Source organism: Somniosus microcephalus, unplaced genomic scaffold, assembly GCF_052327205.1.
Source record: "Somniosus microcephalus isolate GS21.2 unplaced genomic scaffold, FLI_Smic_1.0 scaffold493, whole genome shotgun sequence".
Lineage (NCBI taxonomy): Eukaryota > Metazoa > Chordata > Chondrichthyes > Squaliformes > Somniosidae > Somniosus > Somniosus microcephalus.
The window spans coordinates 145888-169390 of record NW_028225680.1 but is presented as its reverse complement, the minus strand read 5'-3'; the positions used below and the strand labels follow the sequence as shown (position 1 = coordinate 169390).

The window sequence follows — 23503 nt, the reverse complement described above, 5'->3', positions numbered from 1 at the left end:
CGCGGCACTCTAGCTGCGGCCTAACTAGTGTTTTATACAGTTGAAGCATAACCTCCCCGCTCTTATATTCTACGCCTCGGCTAATAAAGGCAAGTATCCCGTATGCCTGCTTAACCACTTTATCTACCTGTCCTGCTACCTTCAGGGATCTGTGGACATGCACTCCAAGGTCCCGCTGATCCTCTGCATTTCTCAGTGTCCTACCATTTATTGTGTATTCCAACTGAATTCCATTTGCCACTGTTCTGCCCACTAGACGAGTCCATTGATATCTTCCTGCAGTCTACAGCATTCTGTTTCATTATTAACCACACGGCCAATTTTTGTATCATCTGCAAACTTCTTAATCATACTTCCTACATTCAAATCCAAATCATTGATATATACCAGAAAAAGCAAAGGGCCCAGTACTGAGTCGGTGCAGGCTCGATGGGCCGAAATGGCCTCTATCTGCACTGTGGGGTTTCTGTGATTCTGTGAGCCCTGCGGAACCCCACTGGAAACAGCCTTCCGGTCACAAAAACACCCTTCGACCATTACCCTTTGTTTCCTGCCTCTGAGCCAATTTTGGATCCAACTTGCCACTTTGCCTTGGATCCCATGGGCTTTTACTTTCGTGACCAATCTGGCATGCGGGACCTTATCAAAAGCCTTGCTAAAATCCATATAGACTACATCAAAGGCACTACCCTCATCGACCCTCCTTGTTACCTCCTCGAAAAATTGAATTGCGTTAGTCAGACACGACCTTCCGTTAAGAAATCCATGCTGACTGTCCCTGATTAATCCGTGTCTTTCTAAATGAAGATTTCTCCTGTCCCTCAGAACTTTTTCCAATAATTTTCCCACCACCGAGGTTAGGCTGACTGGCCTGTAATTATGCGGTCTATCCCTCTCTCCCTTTTGAAAGAACGGTAGCACGTTAGCAGTCCTCCAGTGGTCGGGCACCACACCTGTAGCCAGAGAGGATTGTAAAATGATGGTGAGAGCCTGTGCTATTTGGTGTCTTACTTCCCTTAAGAGTGTGGGATAGATTTGATGCGGGCCTGGGTATTTGTCCAGTTTGAAAGATGCTACAGCCCTTAAGACTTGGTGTTTGAGCATGTTTATTTGATGTAATATTTGAATAGAAGGCAATGAAGGGTTGGGCTTGTAGTTTGTTTGTGTGGGAGGCAGAGCAGCAAGAAGAGGTGGAGGGGGGGTGGGGGGTTGCGGGAGGAGTAAAATTTGTAAATGTAAATTGAGTGTTGAATACTTGTATGAATGCGTAGAAGAGAAAAAAATGGGCGACAGCTTTAAGTAAAGAGAAAGCCAGCCAGCATATGCCTACGGCCATACTAGTCTGAATGCGCCCGATCTCGTCTGATCTCGGAAGCTAAGCAGAGTCAGGCCTGGTTAGTACTTGGATGGGAGACCGCCTGGGAATACCAGGTGCAGTAGGCTTTTGCTGCCGCCACAGGCTGCTCAACGTTTTGCACACACACGCGCACACACTGCTCTTAATCAATCAACATCCTTTTTGCTGCTCTCTCTCTCTCTCTCTCGCTTTCCTTTGACCATTTCTTCGCTGCACATTCTCCTGCTGCTACACAAATGCAAGGGGCTCCAGACACAGGGCCGAAATAAGCAGAAGAAGAAAATAAGATAGCCAAAATACACACACTGGCGGAGGGCCACCAGGACACAGCAGCAGAGAGGAGAGACAAGGTGCATAGAAAACTCGGAGGGACAAACAGCAACAGAACAAAGAAGAATGTCGAAAGAGCAGCAGTTAAATTCAGGAAAAAAGCAAAGCCAACTAGCATGCTGTTGAAATGCATGTGTGTTAATGCGAGGAGCGTTACAAATAAGATTGACGAGTTGCAGGCGCAAGTTGCCACATGGGGTTATGCAATAGTAGCCATAACGGAGACCTGGCTTCAAAATGGGCGGAATTGGAAACTAAACAATCCTGGCTACAATGTAATAACATTTGTAGAAGTCGTGTGGGCAGATGTCACATGATCAGGCAGAATCATAGAAATTTACAGCACAGAAGGAGGCCATTCGGCCCATCTTGTCCGTGCCAGCCGACAAAGAGCAATCCACCCAAATCCCACTTTACAGCACTTGGTCCGTAGCCTTGTAGGTTACGGCAGTTCAAGTGCATATCCAAGTACTTTTTAAACGTGATGAGGGTTTCTGCCTCTACCACCCTTTCAGGCAGTGCATTCCAGACCCCCACCATTCACTGGGTGAAAAAATGTCTCCTCAAATTCCCTGTAAACCTCCTACCAATTACTTGAAATCTATTATTGACCCTTCTGCTAAGGGAAATAGGTCCTTCCTATCCACTCTATCTCGGCCCCTCATAATTTTACACACCTCAATTAGGTCTCGCCTCAGCCTCCTGTGTTCCAAAGAAAACAACCCCAGCCTATCCAATCTTTCCTCATAACTAAAATTCCCCAGCCCAGGCAACATCCTCGGAAATCTCCTCTGCACCTTCTCTAGTGCAATCGCATCCTTCTTGTAATGTGGTGACCAGAACTGCACGCGGCACTCTAGCTGCGGCCTAACTAGTGTTTTATACAGTTGAAGCATAACCTCCCCGCTCTTATATTCTACGCCTCGGCTAATAAAGGCAAGTATCCCGTATGCCTGCTTAACCACTTTATCTACCTGTCCTGCTACCTTCAGGGATCTGTGGACATGCACTCCAAGGTCCCGCTGATCCTCTGCATTTCTCAGTGTCCTACCATTTATTGTGTATTCCAACTGAATTCCATTTGCCACTGTTCTGCCCACTAGACGAGTCCATTGATATCTTCCTGCAGTCTACAGCATTCTGTTTCATTATTAACCACACGGCCAATTTTTGTATCATCTGCAAACTTCTTAATCATACTTCCTACATTCAAATCCAAATCATTGATATATACCAGAAAAAGCAAAGGGCCCAGTACTGAGTCGCTGCAGGCTCGATGGGCCGAAATGGCCTCTATCTGCACTGTGGGGTTTCTGTGATTCTGTGAGCCCTGCGGAACCCCACTGGAAACAGCCTTCCGGTCACAAAAACACCCTTCGACCATTACCCTTTGTTTCCTGCCTCTGAGCCAATTTTGGATCCAACTTGCCACTTTGCCTTGGATCCCATGGGCTTTTACTTTCGTGACCAATCTGGCATGCGGGACCTTATCAAAAGCCTTGCTAAAATCCATATAGACTACATCAAAGGCACTACCCTCATCGACCCTCCTTGTTACCTCCTCGAAAAATTGAATTGCGTTAGTCAGACACGACCTTCCGTTAAGAAATCCATGCTGACTGTCCCTGATTAATCCGTGTCTTTCTAAATGAAGATTTCTCCTGTCCCTCAGAACTTTTTCCAATAATTTTCCCACCACCGAGGTTAGGCTGACTGGCCTGTAATTATGCGGTCTATCCCTCTCTCCCTTTTGAAAGAACGGTAGCACGTTAGCAGTCCTCCAGTGGTCGGGCACCACACCTGTAGCCAGAGAGGATTGTAAAATGATGGTGAGAGCCTGTGCTATTTGGTGTCTTACTTCTCTTAAGAGTGTGGGATAGATTTGATGCGGGCCTGGGTATTTGTCCAGTTTGAAAGATGCTACAGCCCTTAAGACTTGGTGTTTGAGCATGTTTATTTGATGTAATATTTGAATAGAAGGCAATGAAGGGTTGGGCTTGTAGTTTGTTTGTGTGGGAGGCAGAGCAGCAAGAAGAGGTGGAGGGGGGGTGGGGGGTTGCGGGAGGAGTAAAATTTGTAAATGTAAATTGAGTGTTGAATACTTGTATGAATGCGTAGAAGAGAAAAAAATGGGCGACAGCTTTAAGTAAAGAGAAAGCCAGCTAGCATATGCCTACGGCCATACTAGTCTGAATGCGCCTGATCTCGTCTGATCTCGGAAGCTAAGCAGAGTCAGGCCTGGTTAGTACTTGGATGGGAGACTGCCTGGGAATACCGGGTGCAGTAGGCTTTTGCTGCCGCCACAGGCTGCTCAACGTTTTGCACACACACGCGCACACACTGCTCTTAATCAATCAACATCCTTTTTGCTGCTCTCTCTCTCTCTCTCTCTCTCTCTCTCTCGCTTTCCTTTGACCATTTCTTCGCTGCACATTCTCCTGCTGCTACACAAATGCAAGGGGCTCCAGACACAGGGCCGAAATAAGCAGAAGAAGAAAATAAGATAGCCAAAATACACACACTGGCGGAGGGCCACCAGGACACAGCAGCAGAGAGGAGAGACAAGGTGCATAGAAAACTCGGAGGGACAAACAGCAACAGAACAAAGAAGAATGTAGAAAGAGCAGCAGTTAAATTCAGGAAAAAAGCAAAGCCAACTAGCATGCTGTTGAAATGCATGTGTGTTAATGCGAGGAGTGTTACAAATAAGATTGACGAGTTGCAGGCGCAAGTTGCCACATGGGGTTATGCAATAGTAGCCATAACGGAGACCTGGCTTCAAAATGGGCGGAATTGGAAACTAAACAATCCTGGCTACAATGTAATAACATTTGTAGAAGTCGTGTGGGCAGATGTCACATGATCAGGCAGAATCATAGAAATTTACAGCACAGAAGGAGGCCATTCGGCCCATCTTGTCCGTGCCAGCCGACAAAGAGCAATCCACCCAAATCCCACTTTACAGCACTTGGTCCGTAGCCTTGTAGGTTACGGCAGTTCAAGTGCATATCCAAGTACTTTTTAAACGTGATGAGGGTTTCTGCCTCTACCACCCTTTCAGGCAGTGCATTCCAGACCCCCACCATTCACTGGGTGAAAAAATGTCTCCTCAAATTCCCTGTAAACCTCCTACCAATTACTTGAAATCTATTATTGACCCTTCTGCTAAGGGAAATAGGTCCTTCCTATCCACTCTATCTCGGCCCCTCATAATTTTACACACCTCAATTAGGTCTCGCCTCAGCCTCCTGTATTCCAAAGAAAACAACCCCAGCCTATCCAATCTTTCCTCATAGCTAAAATTCCCCAGCCCAGGCAACATCCTCGGAAATCTCCTCTGCACCTTCTCTAGTGCAATCGCATCCTTCTTGTAATGTGGTGACCAGAACTGCACGCGGCACTCTAGCTGCGGCCTAACTAGTGTTTTATACAGTTGAAGCATAACCTCCCCGCTCTTATATTCTACGCCTCGGCTAATAAAGGCAAGTATCCCGTATGCCTGCTTAACCACTTTATCTACCTGTCCTGCTACCTTCAGGGATCTGTGGACATGCACTCCAAGGTCCCGCTGATCCTCTGCATTTCTCAGTGTCCTACCATTTATTGTGTATTCCAACTGAATTCCATTTGCCACTGTTCTGCCCACTAGACGAGTCCATTGATATCTTCCTGCAGTCTACAGCATTCTGTTTCATTATTAACCACACGGCCAATTTTTGTATCATCTGCAAACTTCTTAATCATACTTCCTACATTCAAATCCAAATCATTGATATATACCAGAAAAAGCAAAGGGCCCAGTACTGAGTCGGTGCAGGCTCGATGGGCCGAAATGGCCTCTATCTGCACTGTGGGGTTTCTGTGATTCTGTGAGCCCTGCGGAACCCCACTGGAAACAGCCTTCCGGTCACAAAAACACCCTTCGACCATTACCCTTTGTTTCCTGCCTCTGAGCCAATTTTGGATCCAACTTGCCACTTTGCCTTGGATCCCATGGGCTTTTACTTTCGTGACCAATCTGGCATGCGGGACCTTATCAAAAGCCTTGCTAAAATCCATATAGACTACATCAAAGGCACTACCCTCATCGACCCTCCTTGTTACCTCCTCGAAAAATTGAATTGCGTTAGTCAGACACGACCTTCCGTTAAGAAATCCATGCTGACTGTCCCTGATTAATCCGTGTCTTTCTAAATGAAGATTTCTCCTGTCCCTCAGAACTTTTTCCAATAATTTTCCCACCACCGAGGTTAGGCTGACTGGCCTGTAATTATGCGGTCTATCCCTCTCTCCCTTTTGAAAGAACGGTAGCACGTTAGCAGTCCTCCAGTGGTCGGGCACCACACCTGTAGCCAGAGAGGATTGTAAAATGATGGTGAGAGCCTGTGCTATTTGGTGTCTTACTTCTCTTAAGAGTGTGGGATAGATTTGATGCGGGCCTGGGTATTTGTCCAGTTTGAAAGATACTACAGCCCTTAAGACTTGGTGTTTGAGCATGTTTATTTGATGTAATATTTGAATAGAAGGCAATGAAGGGTTGGGCTTGTAGTTTGTTTGTGTGGGAGGCAGAGCAGCAAGAAGAGGTGGAGGGGGGGTGGGGGGTTGCGGGAGGAGTAAAATTTGTAAATGTAAATTGAGTGTTGAATACTTGTATGAATGCGTAGAAGAGAAAAAAATGGGCGACAGCTTTAAGTAAAGAGAAAGCCAGCTAGCATATGCCTACGGCCATACTAGTCTGAATGCGCCCGATCTCGTCTGATCTCGGAAGCTAAGCAGAGTCAGGCCTGGTTAGTACTTGGATGGGAGACTGCCTGGGAATACCGGGTGCAGTAGGCTTTTGCTGCCGCCACAGGCTGCTCAACGTTTTGCACACACACGCGCACACACTGCTCTTAATCAATCAACATCCTTTTTGCTGCTCTCTCTCTCTCTCTCTCTCTCTCTGTCTCTCTCTCTCGCTTTCCTTTGACCATTTCTTCGCTGCACATTCTCCTGCTGCTACACAAATGCAAGGGGCTCCAGACACAGGGCCGAAATAAGCAGAAGAAGAAAATAAGATAGCCAAAATACACACACTGGCGGAGGGCCACCAGGACACAGCAGCAGAGAGGAGAGACAAGGTGCATAGAAAACTCGGAGGGACAAACAGCAACAGAACAAAGAAGAATGTAGAAAGAGCAGCAGTTAAATTCAGGAAAAAAGCAAAGCCAACTAGCATGCTGTTGAAATGCATGTGTGTTAATGCGAGGAGCGTTACAAATAAGATTGACGAGTTGCAGGCGCAAGTTGCCACATGGGGTTATGCAATAGTAGCTATAACGGAGACCTGGCTTCAAAATGGGCGGAATTGGAAACTAAACAATCCTGGCTACAATGTAATAACATTTGTAGAAGTCGTGTGGGCAGATGTCACATGATCAGGCAGAATCATAGAAATTTACAGCACAGAAGGAGGCCATTCGGCCCATCTTGTCCGTGCCAGCCGACAAAGAGCAATCCACCCAAATCCCACTTTACAGCACTTGGTCCGTAGCCTTGTAGGTTACGGCAGTTCAAGTGCATATCCAAGTACTTTTTAAACGTGATGAGGGTTTCTGCCTCTACCACCCTTTCAGGCAGTGCATTCCAGACCCCCACCATTCACTGGGTGAAAAAATGTCTCCTCAAATTCCCTGTAAACCTCCTACCAATTACTTGAAATCTATTATTGACCCTTCTGCTAAGGGAAATAGGTCCTTCCTATCCACTCTATCTCGGCCCCTCATAATTTTACACACCTCAATTAGGTCTCGCCTCAGCCTCCTGTGTTCCAAAGAAAACAACCCCAGCCTATCCAATCTTTCCTCATAACTAAAATTCCCCAGCCCAGGCAACATCCTCGGAAATCTCCTCTGCACCTTCTCTAGTGCAATCGCATCCTTCTTGTAATGTGGTGACCAGAACTGCACGCGGCACTCTAGCTGCGGCCTAACTAGTGTTTTATACAGTTGAAGCATAACCTCCCCGCTCTTATATTCTACGCCTCGGCTAATAAAGGCAAGTATCCCGTATGCCTGCTTAACCACTTTATCTACCTGTCCTGCTACCTTCAGGGATCTGTGGACATGCACTCCAAGGTCCCGCTGATCCTCTGCATTTCTCAGTGTCCTACCATTTATTGTGTATTCCAACTGAATTCCATTTGCCACTGTTCTGCCCACTAGACGAGTCCATTGATATCTTCCTGCAGTCTACAGCATTCTGTTTCATTATTAACCACACGGCCAATTTTTGTATCATCTGCAAACTTCTTAATCATACTTCCTACATTCAAATCCAAATCATTGATATATACCAGAAAAAGCAAAGGGCCCAGTACTGAGTCGGTGCAGGCTCGATGGGCCGAAATGGCCTCTATCTGCACTGTGGGGTTTCTGTGATTCTGTGAGCCCTGCGGAACCCCACTGGAAACAGCCTTCCGGTCACAAAAACACCCTTCGACCATTACCCTTTGTTTCCTGCCTCTGAGCCAATTTTGGATCCAACTTGCCACTTTGCCTTGGATCCCATGGGCTTTTACTTTCGTGACCAATCTGGCATGCGGGACCTTATCAAAAGCCTTGCTAAAATCCATATAGACTACATCAAAGGCACTACCCTCATCGACCCTCCTTGTTACCTCCTCGAAAAATTGAATTGCGTTAGTCAGACACGACCTTCCGTTAAGAAATCCATGCTGACTGTCCCTGATTAATCCGTGTCTTTCTAAATGAAGATTTCTCCTGTCCCTCAGAACTTTTTCCAATAATTTTCCCACCACCGAGGTTAGGCTGACTGTCCTGTAATTATGCGGTCTATCCCTCTCTCCCTTTTGAAAGAACGGTAGCACGTTAGCAGTCCTCCAGTGGTCGGGCACCACACCTGTAGCCAGAGAGGATTGTAAAATGATGGTGAGAGCCTGTGCTATTTGGTGTCTTACTTCTCTTAAGAGTGTGGGATAGATTTGATGCGGGCCTGGGTATTTGTCCAGTTTGAAAGATGCTACAGCCCTTAAGACTTGGTGTTTGAGCATGTTTATTTGATGTAATATTTGAATAGAAGGCAATGAAGGGTTGGGCTTGTAGTTTGTTTGTGTGGGAGGCAGAGCAGCAAGAAGAGGTGGAGGGGGGGTGGGGGGTTGCGGGAGGAGTAAAATTTGTAAATGTAAATTGAGTGTTGAATACTTGTATGAATGCGTAGAAGAGAAAAAAATGGGCGACAGCTTTAAGTAAAGAGAAAGCCAGCTAGCATATGCCTACGGCCATACTAGTCTGAATGTGCCCGATCTCGTCTGATCTCGGAAGCTAAGCAGAGTCAGGCCTGGTTAGTACTTGGATGGGAGACCGCCTGGGAATACCGGGTGCAGTAGGCTTTTGCTGCCGCCACAGGCTGCTCAACGTTTTGCACACACACGCGCACACACTGCTCTTAATCAATCAACATCCTTTTTGCTGCTCTCTCTCTCTCTCTCTCTGTCTCTCTCTCTCGCTTTCCTTTGACCATTTCTTCGCTGCACATTCTCCTGCTGCTACACAAATGCAAGGGGCTCCAGACACAGGGCCGAAATAAGCAGAAGAAGAAAATAAGATAGCCAAAATACACACACTGGCGGAGGGCCACCAGGACACAGCAGCAGAGAGGAGAGACAAGGTGCATAGAAAACTCGGAGGGACAAACAGCAACAGAACAAAGAAGAATGTAGAAAGAGCAGCAGTTAAATTCAGGAAAAAAGCAAAGCCAACTAGCATGCTGTTGAAATGCATGTGTGTTAATGCGAGGAGTGTTACAAATAAGATTGACGATTTGCAGGCGCAAGTTGCCACATGGGGTTATGCAATAGTAGCCATAACGGAGACCTGGCTTCAAAATGGGCGGAATTGGAAACTAAACAATCCTGGCTACAATGTAATAACATTTGTAGAAGTCGTGTGGGCAGATGTCACATGATCAGGCAGAATCATAGAAATTTACAGCACAGAAGGAGGCCATTCGGCCCATCTTGTCCGTGCCAGCCGACAAAGAGCAATCCACCCAAATCCCACTTTACAGCACTTGGTCCGTAGCCTTGTAGGTTACGGCAGTTCAAGTGCATATCCAAGTACTTTTTAAACGTGATGAGGGTTTCTGCCTCTACCACCCTTTCAGGCAGTGCATTCCAGACCCCCACCATTCACTGGGTGAAAAAATGTCTCCTCAAATTCCCTGTAAACCTCCTACCAATTACTTGAAATCTATTATTGACCCTTCTGCTAAGGGAAATAGGTCCTTCCTATCCACTCTATCTCGGCCCCTCATAATTTTACACACCTCAATTAGGTCTCGCCTCAGCCTCCTGTGTTCCAAAGAAAACAACCCCAGCCTATCCAATCTTTCCTCATAACTAAAATTCCCCAGCCCAGGCAACATCCTCGGAAATCTCCTCTGCACCTTCTCTAGTGCAATCGCATCCTTCTTGTAATGTGGTGACCAGAACTGCACGCGGCACTCTAGCTGCGGCCTAACTAGTGTTTTATACAGTTGAAGCATAACCTCCCCGCTCTTATATTCTACGCCTCGGCTAATAAAGGCAAGTATCCCGTATGCCTGCTTAACCACTTTATCTACCTGTCCTGCTACCTTCAGGGATCTGTGGACATGCACTCCAAGGTCCCGCTGATCCTCTGCATTTCTCAGTGTCCTACCATTTATTGTGTATTCCAACTGAATTCCATTTGCCACTGTTCTGCCCACTAGACGAGTCCATTGATATCTTCCTGCAGTCTACAGCATTCTGTTTCATTATTAACCACACGGCCAATTTTTGTATCATCTGCAAACTTCTTAATCATACTTCCTACATTCAAATCCAAATCATTGATATATACCAGAAAAAGCAAAGGGCCCAGTACTGAGTCGGTGCAGGCTCGATGGGCCGAAATGGCCTCTATCTGCACTGTGGGGTTTCTGTGATTCTGTGAGCCCTGCGGAACCCCACTGGAAACAGCCTTCCGGTCACAAAAACACCCTTCGACCATTACCCTTTGTTTCCTGCCTCTGAGCCAATTTTGGATCCAACTTGCCACTTTGCCTTGGATCCCATGGGCTTTTACTTTCATGACCAATCTGGCATGCGGGACCTTATCAAAAGCCTTGCTAAAATCCATATAGACTACATCAAAGGCACTACCCTCATCGACCCTCCTTGTTACCTCCTCGAAAAATTGAATTGCGTTAGTCAGACACGACCTTCCGTTAAGAAATCCATGCTGACTGTCCCTGATTAATCCGTGTCTTTCTAAATGAAGATTTCTCCTGTCCCTCAGAACTTTTTCCAATAATTTTCCCACCACCGAGGTTAGGCTGACTGGCCTGTAATTATGCGGTCTATCCCTCTCTCCCTTTTGAAAGAGCGGTAGCACGTTAGCAGTCCTCCAGTGGTCGGGCACCACACCTGTAGCCAGAGAGGATTGTAAAATGATGGTGAGAGCCTGTGCTATTTGGTGTCTTACTTCTCTTAAGAGTGTGGGATAGATTTGATGCGGGCCTGGGTATTTGTCCAGTTTGAAAGATGCTACAGCCCTTAAGACTTGGTGTTTGAGCATGTTTATTTGATGTAATATTTGAATAGAAGGCAATGAAGGGTTGGGCTTGTAGTTTGTTTGTGTGGGAGGCAGAGCAGCAAGAAGAGGTGGAGGGGGGGTGGGGGGTTGCGGGAGGAGTAAAATTTGTAAATGTAAATTGAGTGTTGAATACTTGTATGAATGCGTAGAAGAGAAAAAAATGGGCGACAGCTTTAAGTAAAGAGAAAGCCAGCCAGCATATGCCTACGGCCGTGCTAGTCTGAATGCGCCCGATCTCGTCTGATCTCGGAAGCTAAGCAGAGTCAGGCCTGGTTAGTACTTGGATGGGAGACCGCCTGGGAATACCAGGTGCAGTAGGCTTTTGCTGCCGCCACAGGCTGCTCAACGTTTTGCACACACACGCGCACACACTGCTCTTAATCAATCAACATCCTTTTTGCTGCTCTCTCTCTCTCTCTCTCTCTCTCTCTCTCTGTCTCTCTCTCTCGCTTTCCTTTGACCATTTCTTCGCTGCACGTTCTCCTGCTGCTACACAAATGCAAGGGGCTCCAGACACAGGGCCGAAATAAGCAGAAGAAGAAAATAAGATAGCCAAAATACACACACTGGCGGAGGGCCACCAGGACACAGCAGCAGAGAGGAGAGACAAGGTGCATAGAAAACTCGGAGGGACAAACAGCAACAGAACAAAGAAGAATGTAGAAAGAGCAGCAGTTAAATTCAGGAAAAAAGCAAAGCCAACTAGCATGCTGTTGAAATGCATGTGTGTTAATGCGAGGAGTGTTACAAATAAGATTGACGAGTTGCAGGCGCAAGTTGCCACATGGGGTTATGCAATAGTAGCCATAACGGAGACCTGGCTTCAAAATGGGCGGAATTGGAAACTAAACAATCCTGGCTACAATGTAATAACATTTGTAGAAGTCGTGTGGGCAGATGTCACATGATCAGGCAGAATCATAGAAATTTACAGCACAGAAGGAGGCCATTCGGCCCATCTTGTCCGTGCCAGCCGACAAAGAGCAATCCACCCAAATCCCACTTTACAGCACTTGGTCCGTAGCCTTGTAGGTTACGGCAGTTCAAGTGCATATCCAAGTACTTTTTAAACGTGATGAGGGTTTCTGCCTCTACCACCCTTTCAGGCAGTGCATTCCAGACCCCCACCATTCACTGGGTGAAAAAATGTCTCCTCAAATTCCCTGTAAACCTCCTACCAATTACTTGAAATCTATTATTGACCCTTCTGCTAAGGGAAATAGGTCCTTCCTATCCACTCTATCTCGGCCCCTCATAATTTTACACACCTCAATTAGGTCTCGCCTCAGCCTCCTGTGTTCCAAAGAAAACAACCCCAGCCTATCCAATCTTTCCTCATAACTAAAATTCCCCAGCCCAGGCAACATCCTCGGAAATCTCCTCTGCACCTTCTCTAGTGCAATCGCATCCTTCTTGTAATGTGGTGACCAGAACTGCACGCGGCACTCTAGCTGCGGCCTAACTAGTGTTTTATACAGTTGAAGCATAACCTCCCCGCTCTTATATTCTACGCCTCGGCTAATAAAGGCAAGTATCCCGTATGCCTGCTTAACCACTTTATCTACCTGTCCTGCTACCTTCAGGGATCTGTGGACATGCACTCCAAGGTCCCGCTGATCCTCTGCATTTCTCAGTGTCCTACCATTTATTGTGTATTCCAACTGAATTCCATTTGCCACTGTTCTGCCCACTAGACGAGTCCATTGATATCTTCCTGCAGTCTACAGCATTCTGTTTCATTATTAACCACACGGCCAATTTTTGTATCATCTGCAAACTTCTTAATCATACTTCCTACATTCAAATCCAAATCATTGATATATACCAGAAAAAGCAAAGGGCCCAGTACTGAGTCGGTGCAGGCTCGATGGGCCGAAATGGCCTCTATCTGCACTGTGGGGTTTCTGTGATTCTGTGAGCCCTGCGGAACCCCACTGGAAACAGCCTTCCGGTCACAAAAACACCCTTCGACCATTACCCTTTGTTTCCTGCCTCTGAGCCAATTTTGGATCCAACTTGCCACTTTGCCTTGGATCCCATGGGCTTTTACTTTCGTGACCAATCTGGCATGCGGGACCTTATCAAAAGCCTTGCTAAAATCCATATAGACTACATCAAAGGCACTACCCTCATCGACCCTCCTTGTTACCTCCTCGAAAAATTGAATTGCGTTAGTCAGACACGACCTTCCGTTAAGAAATCCATGCTGACTGTCCCTGATTAATCCGTGTCTTTCTAAATGAAGATTTCTCCTGTCCCTCAGAACTTTTTCCAATAATTTTCCCACCACCGAGGTTAGGCTGACTGGCCTGTAATTATGCGGTCTATCCCTCTCTCCCTTTTGAAAGAACGGTAGCACGTTAGCAGTCCTCCAGTGGTCGGGCACCACACCTGTAGCCAGAGAGGATTGTAAAATGATGGTGAGAGCCTGTGCTATTTGGTGTCTTACTTCTCTTAAGAGTGTGGGATAGATTTGATGCGGGCCTGGGTATTTGTCCAGTTTGAAAGATGCTACAGCCCTTAAGACTTGGTGTTTGAGCATGTTTATTTGATGTAATATTTGAATAGAAGGCAATGAAGGGTTGGGCTTGTAGTTTGTTTGTGTGGGAGGCAGAGCAGCAAGAAGAGGTGGAGGGGGGGTGGGGGGTTGCGGGAGGAGTAAAATTTGTAAATGTAAATTGAGTGTTGAATACTTGTATGAATGCGTAGAAGAGAAAAAAATGGGCGACAGCTTTAAGTAAAGAGAAAGCCAGCTAGCATATGCCTACGGCCATACTAGTCTGAATGCGCCCGATCTCGTCTGATCTCGGAAGCTAAGCAGAGTCAGGCCTGGTTAGTACTTGGATGGGAGACTGCCTGGGAATACCAGGTGCAGTAGGCTTTTGCTGCCGCCACAGGCTGCTCAACGTTTTGCACACACACGCGCACACACTGCTCTTAATCAATCAACATCCTTTTTCCTGCTCTCTCTCTCTCTCTCTCGCTTTCCTTTGACCATTTCTTCGCTGCACATTCTCCTGCTGCTACACAAATGCAAGGGGCTCCAGACACAGGGCCGAAATAAGCAGAAGAAGAAAATAAGATAGCCAAAATACACACACTGGCGGAGGGCCACCAGGACACAGCAGCAGAGAGGAGAGACAAGGTGCATAGAAAACTCGGAGGGACAAACAGCAACAGAACAAAGAAGAAAGAGCAGCAGTTAAATTCAGGAAAAAAGCAAAGCCAACTAGCATGCTGTTGAAATGCATGTGTGTTAATGCGAGGAGTGTTACAAATAAGATTGACGAGTTGCAGGCGCAAGTTGCCACATGGGGTTATGCAATAGTAGCCATAACGGAGACCTGGCTTCAAAATGGGCGGAATTGGAAACTAAACAATCCTGGCTACAATGTAATAACATTTGTAGAAGTCGTGTGGGCAGATGTCACATGATCAGGCAGAATCATAGAAATTTACAGCACAGAAGGAGGCCATTCGGCCCATCTTGTCCGTGCCAGCCGACAAAGAGCAATCCACCCAAATCCCACTTTACAGCACTTGGTCCGTAGCCTTGTAGGTTACGGCAGTTCAAGTGCATATCCAAGTACTTTTTAAACGTGATGAGGGTTTCTGCCTCTACCACCCTTTCAGGCAGTGCATTCCAGACCCCCACCATTCACTGGGTGAAAAAATGTCTCCTCAAATTCCCTGTAAACCTCCTACCAATTACTTGAAATCTATTATTGACCCTTCTGCTAAGGGAAATAGGTCCTTCCTATCCACTCTATCTCGGCCCCTCATAATTTTACACACCTCAATTAGGTCTCGCCTCAGCCTCCTGTGTTCCAAAGAAAACAACCCCAGCCTATCCAATCTTTCCTCATAACTAAAATTCCCCAGCCCAGGCAACATCCTCGGAAATCTCCTCTGCACCTTCTCTAGTGCAATCGCATCCTTCTTGTAATGTGGTGACCAGAACTGCACGCGGCACTCTAGCTGCGGCCTAACTAGTGTTTTATACAGTTGAAGCATAACCTCCCCGCTCTTATATTCTACGCCTCGGCTAATAAAGGCAAGTATCCCGTATGCCTGCTTAACCACTTTATCTACCTGTCCTGCTACCTTCAGGGATCTGTGGACATGCACTCCAAGGTCCCGCTGATCCTCTGCATTTCTCAGTGTCCTACCATTTATTGTGTATTCCAACTGAATTCCATTTGCCACTGTTCTGCCCACTAGACGAGTCCATTGATATCTTCCTGCAGTCTACAGCATTCTGTTTCATTATTAACCACACGGCCAATTTTTGTATCATCTGCAAACTTCTTAATCATACTTCCTACATTCAAATCCAAATCATTGATATATACCAGAAAAAGCAAAGGGCCCAGTACTGAGTCGGTGCAGGCTCGATGGGCCGAAATGGCCTCTATCTGCACTGTGGGGTTTCTGTGATTCTGTGAGCCCTGCGGAACCCCACTGGAAACAGCCTTCCGGTCACAAAAACACCCTTCGACCATTACCCTTTGTTTCCTGCCTCTGAGCCAATTTTGGATCCAACTTGCCACTTTGCCTTGGATCCCATGGGCTTTTACTTTCGTGACCAATCTGGCATGCGGGACCTTATCAAAAGCCTTGCTAAAATCCATATAGACTACATCAAAGGCACTACCCTCATCGACCCTCCTTGTTACCTCCTCGAAAAATTGAATTGCGTTAGTCAGACACGACCTTCCGTTAAGAAATCCATGCTGACTGTCCCTGATTAATCCGTGTCTTTCTAAATGAAGATTTCTCCTGTCCCTCAGAACTTTTTCCAATAATTTTCCCACCACCGAGGTTAGGCTGACTGGCCTGTAATTATGCGGTCTATCCCTCTCTCCCTTTTGAAAGAACGGTAGCACGTTAGCAGTCCTCCAGTGGTCGGGCACCACACCTGTAGCCAGAGAGGATTGTAAAATGATGGTGAGAGCCTGTGCTATTTGGTGTCTTACTTCTCTTAAGAGTGTGGGATAGATTTGATGCGGGCCTGGGTATTTGTCCAGTTTGAAAGATGCTACAGCCCTTAAGACTTGGTGTTTGAGCATGTTTATTTGATGTAATATTTGAATAGAAGGCAATGAAGGGTTGGGCTTGTAGTTTGTTTGTGTGGGAGGCAGAGCAGCAAGAAGAGGTGGAGGGGGGGTGGGGGGTTGCGGGAGGAGTAAAATTTGTAAATGTAAATTGAGTGTTGAATACTTGTATGAATGCGTAGAAGAGAAAAAAATGGGCGACAGCTTTAAGTAAAGAGAAAGCCAGCTAGCATATGCCTACGGCCATACTAGTCTGAATGCGCCCGATCTCGTCTGATCTCGGAAACTAAGCAGAGTCAGGCCTGGTTAGTACTTGGATGGGAGACTGCCTGGGAATACCAGGTGCAGTAGGCTTTTGCTGCCGCCACAGGCTGCTCAACGTTTTGCACACACACGCGCACACACTGCTCTTAATCAATCAACATCCTTTTTCCTGCTCTCTGTCTCTCTCTCTCGCTTTCCTTTGACCATTTCTTCGCTGCACATTCTCCTGCTGCTACACAAATGCAAGGGGCTCCAGACACAGGGCCGAAATAAGCAGAAGAAGAAAATAAGATAGCCAAAATACACACACTGGCGGAGGGCCACCAGGACACAGCAGCAGAGAGGAGAGACAAGGTGCATAGAAAACTCGGAGGGACAAACAGCAACAGAACAAAGAAGAATGTAGAAAGAGCAGCAGTTAAATTCAGGAAAAAAGCAAAGCCAACTAGCATGCTGTTGAAATGCATGTGTGTTAATGCGAGGAGTGTTACAAATAAGATTGACGAGTTGCAGGCGCAAGTTGCCACATGGGGTTATGCAATAGTAGCCATAACGGAGACCTGGCTTCAAAATGGGCGGAATTGGAAACTAAACAATCCTGGCTACAATGTAATAACATTTGTAGAAGTCGTGTGGGCAGATGTCACATGATCAGGCAGAATCATAGAAATTTACAGCACAGAAGGAGGCCATTCGGCCCATCTTGTCCGTGCCAGCCGACAAAGAGCAATCCACCCAAATCCCACTTTACAGCACTTGGTCCGTAGCCTTGTAGGTTACGGCAGTTCAAGTGCATATCCAAGTACTTTTTAAACGTGATGAGGGTTTCTGCCTCTACCACCCTTTCAGGCAGTGCATTCCAGACCCCCACCATTCACTGGGTGAAAAAATGTCTCCTCAAATTCCCTGTAAACCTCCTACCAATTACTTGAAATCTATTATTGACCCTTCTGCTAAGGGAAATAGGTCCTTCCTATCCACTCTATCTCGGCCCCTCATAATTTTACACACCTCAATTAGGTCTCGCCTCAGCCTCCTGTGTTCCAAAGAAAACAACCCCAGCCTATCCAATCTTTCCTCATAACTAAAATTCCCCAGCCCAGGCAACATCCTCGGAAATCTCCTCTGCACCTTCTCTAGTGCAATCGCATCCTTCTTGTAATGTGGTGACCAGAACTGCACGCGGCACTCTAGCTGCGGCCTAACTAGTGTTTTATACAGTTGAAGCATAACCTCCCCGCTCTTATATTCTACGCCTCGGCTAATAAAGGCAAGTATCCCGTATGCCTGCTTAACCACTTTATCTACCTGTCCTGCTACCTTCAGGGATCTGTGGACATGCACTCCAAGGTCCCGCTGATCCTCTGCATTTCTCAGTGTCCTACCATTTATTGTGTATTCCAACTGAATTCCATTTGCCACTGTTCTGCCCACTAGACGAGTCCATTGATATCTTCCTGCAGTCTACAGCATTCTGTTTCATTATTAACCACACGGCCAATTTTTGTATCATCTGCAAACTTCTTAATCATACTTCCTACATTCAAATCCAAATCATTGATATATACCAGAAAAAGCAAAGGGCCCAGTACTGAGTCGGTGCAGGCTCGATGGGCCGAAATGGCCTCTATCTGCACTGTGGGGTTTCTGTGATTCTGTGAGCCCTGCGGAACCCCACTGGAAACAGCCTTCCGGTCACAAAAACACCCTTCGACCATTACCCTTTGTTTCCTGCCTCTGAGCCAATTTTGGATCCAACTTGCCACTTTGCCTTGGATCCCATGGGCTTTTACTTTCGTGACCAATCTGGCATGCGGGACCTTATCAAAAGCCTTGCTAAAATCCATATAGACTACACCAAAGGCACTACCCTCATCGACCCTCCTTGTTACCTCCTCGAAAAATTGAATTGCGTTAGTCAGACACGACCTTCCGTTAAGAAATCCACGCTGACTGTCCCTGATTAATCCGTGTCTTTCTAAATGAAGATTTCTCCTGTCCCTCAGAACTTTTTCCAATAATTTTCCCACCACCGAGGTTAGGCTGACTGGCCTGTAATTATGCGGTCTATCCCTCTCTCCCTTTTGAAAGAACGGTAGCACGTTAGCAGTCCTCCAGTGGTCGGGCACCACACCTGTAGCCAGAGAGGATTGTAAAATGATGGTGAGAGCCTGTGCTATTTGGTGTCTTACTTCTCTTAAGAGTGTGGGATAGATTTGATGCGGGCCTGGGTATTTGTCCAGTTTGAAAGATGCTACAGCCCTTAAGACTTGGTGTTTGAGCATGTTTATTTGATGTAATATTTGAATAGAAGGCAATGAAGGGTTGGGCTTGTAGTTTGTTTGTGTGGGAGGCAGAGCAGCAAGAAGAGGTGGAGGGGGGGTGGGGGGTTGCGGGAGGAGTAAAATTTGTAAATGTAAATTGAGTGTTGAATACTTGTATGAATGCGTAGAAGAGAAAAAAATGGGCGACAGCTTTAAGTAAAGAGAAAGCCAGCTAGCATATGCCTACAGCCATACTAGTCTGAATACGCCCGATCTCGTCTGATCTCGGAAGCTAAGCAGAGTCAGGCCTGGTTAGTACTTGGATGGGAGACTGCCTGGGAATACCGGGTGCAGTAGGCTTTTGCTGCCGCCACAGGCTGCTCAACGTTTTGCACACACTGCTCTTAATCAATCAACATCCTTTTTGCTGCTCTCTCTCTCTCTCTCTCTCTCTCTCGCTTTCCTTTGACCATTTCTTCGCTGCACATTCTCCTGCTGCTACACAAATGCAAGGGGCTCCAGACACAGGGCCGAAATAAGCAGAAGAAGAAAATAAGATAGCCAAAATAAACACACTGGCGGAGGGCCACCAGGACACAGCAGCAGAGAGGAGAGACAAGGTGCATAGAAAACTCGGAGGGACAAACAGCAACAGAACAAAGAAGAATGTCGAAAGAGCAGCAGTTAAATTCAGGAAAAAAGCAAAGCCAACTAGCATGCTGTTGAAATGCATGTGTGTTAATGCGAGGAGTGTTACAAATAAGATTGACGAGTTGCAGGCGCAAGTTGCCACATGGGGTTATGCAATAGTAGCCATAACGGAGACCTGGCTTCAAAATGGGCGGAATTGGAAACTAAACAATCCTGGCTACAATGTAATAACATTTGTAGAAGTCGTGTGGGCAGATGTCACATGATCAGGCAGAATCATAGAAATTTACAGCACAGAAGGAGGCCATTCGGCCCATCTTGTCCGTGCCAGCCGACAAAGAGCAATCCACCCAAATCCCACTTTACAGCACTTGGTCCGTAGCCTTGTAGGTTACGGCAGTTCAAGTGCATATCCAAGTACTTTTTAAACGTGATGAGGGTTTCTGCCTCTACCACCCTTTCAGGCAGTGCATTCCAGACCCCCACCATTCACTGGGTGAAAAAATGTCTCCTCAAATTCCCTGTAAACCTCCTACCAATTACTTGAAATCTATTATTGACCCTTCTGCTAAGGGAAATAGGTCCTTCCTATCCACTCTATCTCGGCCCCTCATAATTTTACACACCTCAATTAGGTCTCGCCTCAGCCTCCTATGTTCCAAAGAAAACAACCCCAGCCTATCCAATCTTTCCTCATAACTAAAATTCCCCAGCCCAGGCAACATCCTCGGAAATCTCCTCTGCACCTTCTCTAGTGCAATCGCATCCTTCTTGTAATGTGGTGACCAGAACTGCACGCGGCACTCTAGCTGCGGCCTAACTAGTGTTTTATACAGTTGAAGCATAACCTCCCCGCTCTTATATTCTACGCCTCGGCTAATAAAGGCAAGTATCCCGTATGCCTGCTTAACCACTTTATCTACCTGTCCTGCTACCTTCAGGGATCTGTGGACATGCACTCCAAGGTCCCGCTGATCCTCTGCATTTCTCAGTGTCCTACCATTTATTGTGTATTCCAACTGAATTCCATTTGCCACTGTTCTGCCCACTAGACGAGTCCATTGATATCTTCCTGCAGTCTACAGCATTCTGTTTCATTATTAACCACATGGCCAATTTTTGTATCATCTGCAAACTTCTTAATCATACTTCCTACATTCAAATCCAAATCATTGATATATACCAGAAAAAGCAAAGGGCCCAGTACTGAGTCGGTGCAGGCTCGATGGGCCGAAATGGCCTCTATCTGCACTGTGGGGTTTCTGTGATTCTGTGAGCCCTGCGGAACCCCACTGGAAACAGCCTTCCGGTCACAAAAACACCCTTCGACCATTACCCTTTGTTTCCTGCCTCTGAGCCAATTTTGGATCCAACTTGCCACTTTGCCTTGGATCCCATGGGCTTTTACTTTCGTGACCAATCTGGCATGCGGGACCTTATCAAAAGCCTTGCTAAAATCCATATAGACTACATCAAAGGCACTACCCTCATCGACCCTCCTTGTTACCTCCTCGAAAAATTGAATTGCGTTAGTCAGACACGACCTTCCGTTAAGAAATCCACGCTGACTGTCCCTGATTAATCCGTGTCTTTCTAAATGAAGATTTCTCCTGTCCCTCAGAACTTTTTCCAATAATTTTCCCACCACCGAGGTTAGGCTGACTGGCCTGTAATTATGCGGTCTATCCCTCTCTCCCTTTTGAAAGAACGGTAGCACGTTAGCAGTCCTCCAGTGGTCGGGCACCACACCTGTAGCCAGAGAGGATTGTAAAATGATGGTGAGAGCCTGTGCTATTTGGTGTCTTACTTCTCTTAAGAGTGTGGGATAGATTTGATGCGGGCCTGGGTATTTGTCCAGTTTGAAAGATGCTACAGCCCTTAAGACTTGGTGTTTGAGCATGTTTATTTGATGTAATATTTGAATAGAAGGCAATGAAGGGTTGGGCTTGTAGTTTGTTTGTGTGGGAGGCAGAGCAGCAAGAAGAGGTGGAGGGGGGGTGGGGGGTTGCGGGAGGAGTAAAATTTGTAAATGTAAATTGAGTGTTGAATACTTGTATGAATGCGTAGAAGAGAAAAAAATGGGCGACAGCTTTAAGTAAAGAGAAAGCCAGCTAGCATATGCCTACGGCCATACTAGTCTGAATACGCCCGATCTCGTCTGATCTCGGAAGCTAAGCAGAGTCAGGCCTGGTTAGTACTTGGATGGGAGACTGCCTGGGAATACCGGGTGCAGTAGGCTTTTGCTGCCGCCACAGGCTGCTCAACGTTTTGCACACACACGCGCACACACTGCTCTTAATCAATCAACATCCTTTTTGCTGCTCTCTCTCTCTCTCTCTCTCTCTCGCTTTCCTTTGACCATTTCTTCGCTGCACATTCTCCTGCTGCTACACAAATGCAAGGGGCTCCAGACACAGGGCCGAAATAAGCAGAAGAAGAAAATAAGATAGCCAAAATAAACACACTGGCGGAGGGCCACCAGGACACAGCAGCAGAGAGGAGAGACAAGGTGCATAGAAAACTCGGAGGGACAAACAGCAACAGAACAAAGAAGAATGTAGAAAGAGCAGCAGTTAAATTCAGGAAAAAAGCAAAGCCAACTAGCATGCTGTTGAAATGCATGTGTGTTAATGCGAGGAGTGTTACAAATAAGATTGACGAGTTGCAGGCGCAAGTTGCCACATGGGGTTATGCAATAGTAGCCATAACGGAGACCTGGCTTCAAAATGGGCGGAATTGGAAACTAAACAATCCTGGCTACAATGTAATAACATTTGTAGAAGTCGTGTGGGCAGATGTCACATGATCAGGCAGAATCATAGAAATTTACAGCACAGAAGGAGGCCATTCGGCCCATCTTGTCCGTGCCAGCCGACAAAGAGCAATCCACCCAAATCCCACTTTACAGCACTTGGTCCGTAGCCTTGTAGGTTACGGCAGTTCAAGTGCATATCCAAGTACTTTTTAAACGTGATGAGGGTTTCTGCCTCTACCACCCTTTCAGGCAGTGCATTCCAGACCCCCACCATTCACTGGGTGAAAAAATGTCTCCTCAAATTCCCTGTAAACCTCCTACCAATTACTTGAAATCTATTATTGACCCTTCTGCTAAGGGAAATAGGTCCTTCCTATCCACTCTATCTCGGCCCCTCATAATTTTACACACCTCAATTAGGTCTCGCCTCAGCCTCCTGTGTTCCAAAGAAAACAACCCCAGCCTATCCAATCTTTCCTCATAACTAAAATTCCCCAGCCCAGGCAACATCCTCGGAAATCTCCTCTGCACCTTCTCTAGTGCAATCGCATCCTTCTTGTAATGTGGTGACCAGAACTGCACGCGGCACTCTAGCTGCGGCCTAACTAGTGTTTTATACAGTTGAAGCATAACCTCCCCGCTCTTATATTCTACGCCTCGGCTAATAAAGGCAAGTATCCCGTATGCCTGCTTAACCACTTTATCTACCTGTCCTGCTACCTTCAGGGATCTGTGGACATGCACTCCAAGGTCCCGCTGATCCTCTGCATTTCTCAGTGTCCTACCATTTATTGTGTATTCCAACTGAATTCCATTTGCCACTGTTCTGCCCACTAGACGAGTCCATTGATATCTTCCTGCAGTCTACAGCATTCTGTTTCATTATTAACCACACGGCCAATTTTTGTATCATCTGCAAACTTCTTAATCATACTTCCTACATTCAAATCCAAATCATTGATATATACCAGAAAAAGCAAAGGGCCCAGTACTGAGTCGGTGCAGGCTCGATGGGCCGAAATGGCCTCTATCTGCACTGTGGGGTTTCTGTGATTCTGTGAGCCCTGCGGAACCCCACTGGAAACAGCCTTCCGGTCACAAAAACACCCTTCGACCATTACCCTTTGTTTCCTGCCTCTGAGCCAATTTTGGATCCAACTTGCCACTTTGCCTTGGATCCCATGGGCTTTTACTTTCGTGACCAATCTGGC

At 46.5% G+C, this 23503-nt stretch overlaps 6 non-coding genes and 3 pseudogenes across 6 annotated transcripts; all 9 read left to right on the top strand.

Moving 5' to 3' along the window:
- The first annotated feature begins 1324 nt into the window (after window positions 1-1324).
- On the top strand, window positions 1325-1443 carry LOC147081707 (5S ribosomal RNA). Its single transcript, XR_015076488.1, has one exon. It is a non-coding gene; the product is annotated as a 5S ribosomal RNA (ribosomal RNA).
- A 2415-nt stretch (window positions 1444-3858) lies between these two features.
- Window positions 3859-3977, top strand: LOC147081706 (5S ribosomal RNA; annotated as a pseudogene).
- Window positions 3978-6404: 2427 nt separating this feature from the next.
- Window positions 6405-6523, top strand: LOC147081705 (5S ribosomal RNA). The gene has a single exon (XR_015076471.1). It is a non-coding gene; the product is annotated as a 5S ribosomal RNA (ribosomal RNA).
- A 2435-nt stretch (window positions 6524-8958) lies between these two features.
- On the top strand, window positions 8959-9077 carry LOC147081704 (5S ribosomal RNA). Its single transcript, XR_015076464.1, has one exon. It is a non-coding gene; the product is annotated as a 5S ribosomal RNA (ribosomal RNA).
- A 2429-nt stretch (window positions 9078-11506) lies between these two features.
- LOC147081703 (5S ribosomal RNA) lies at window positions 11507-11625 on the top strand (annotated as a pseudogene).
- A 2441-nt stretch (window positions 11626-14066) lies between these two features.
- On the top strand, window positions 14067-14185 carry LOC147081702 (5S ribosomal RNA). Its single transcript, XR_015076517.1, has one exon. It is a non-coding gene; the product is annotated as a 5S ribosomal RNA (ribosomal RNA).
- Window positions 14186-16593: 2408 nt separating this feature from the next.
- Window positions 16594-16712, top strand: LOC147081701 (5S ribosomal RNA; annotated as a pseudogene).
- Window positions 16713-19127: 2415 nt separating this feature from the next.
- Window positions 19128-19246, top strand: LOC147081700 (5S ribosomal RNA). Its single transcript, XR_015076478.1, has one exon. It is a non-coding gene; the product is annotated as a 5S ribosomal RNA (ribosomal RNA).
- Window positions 19247-21657: 2411 nt separating this feature from the next.
- LOC147081699 (5S ribosomal RNA) lies at window positions 21658-21776 on the top strand. The gene has a single exon (XR_015076477.1). It is a non-coding gene; the product is annotated as a 5S ribosomal RNA (ribosomal RNA).
- The last annotated feature ends 1727 nt before the right edge of the window (window positions 21777-23503 follow it).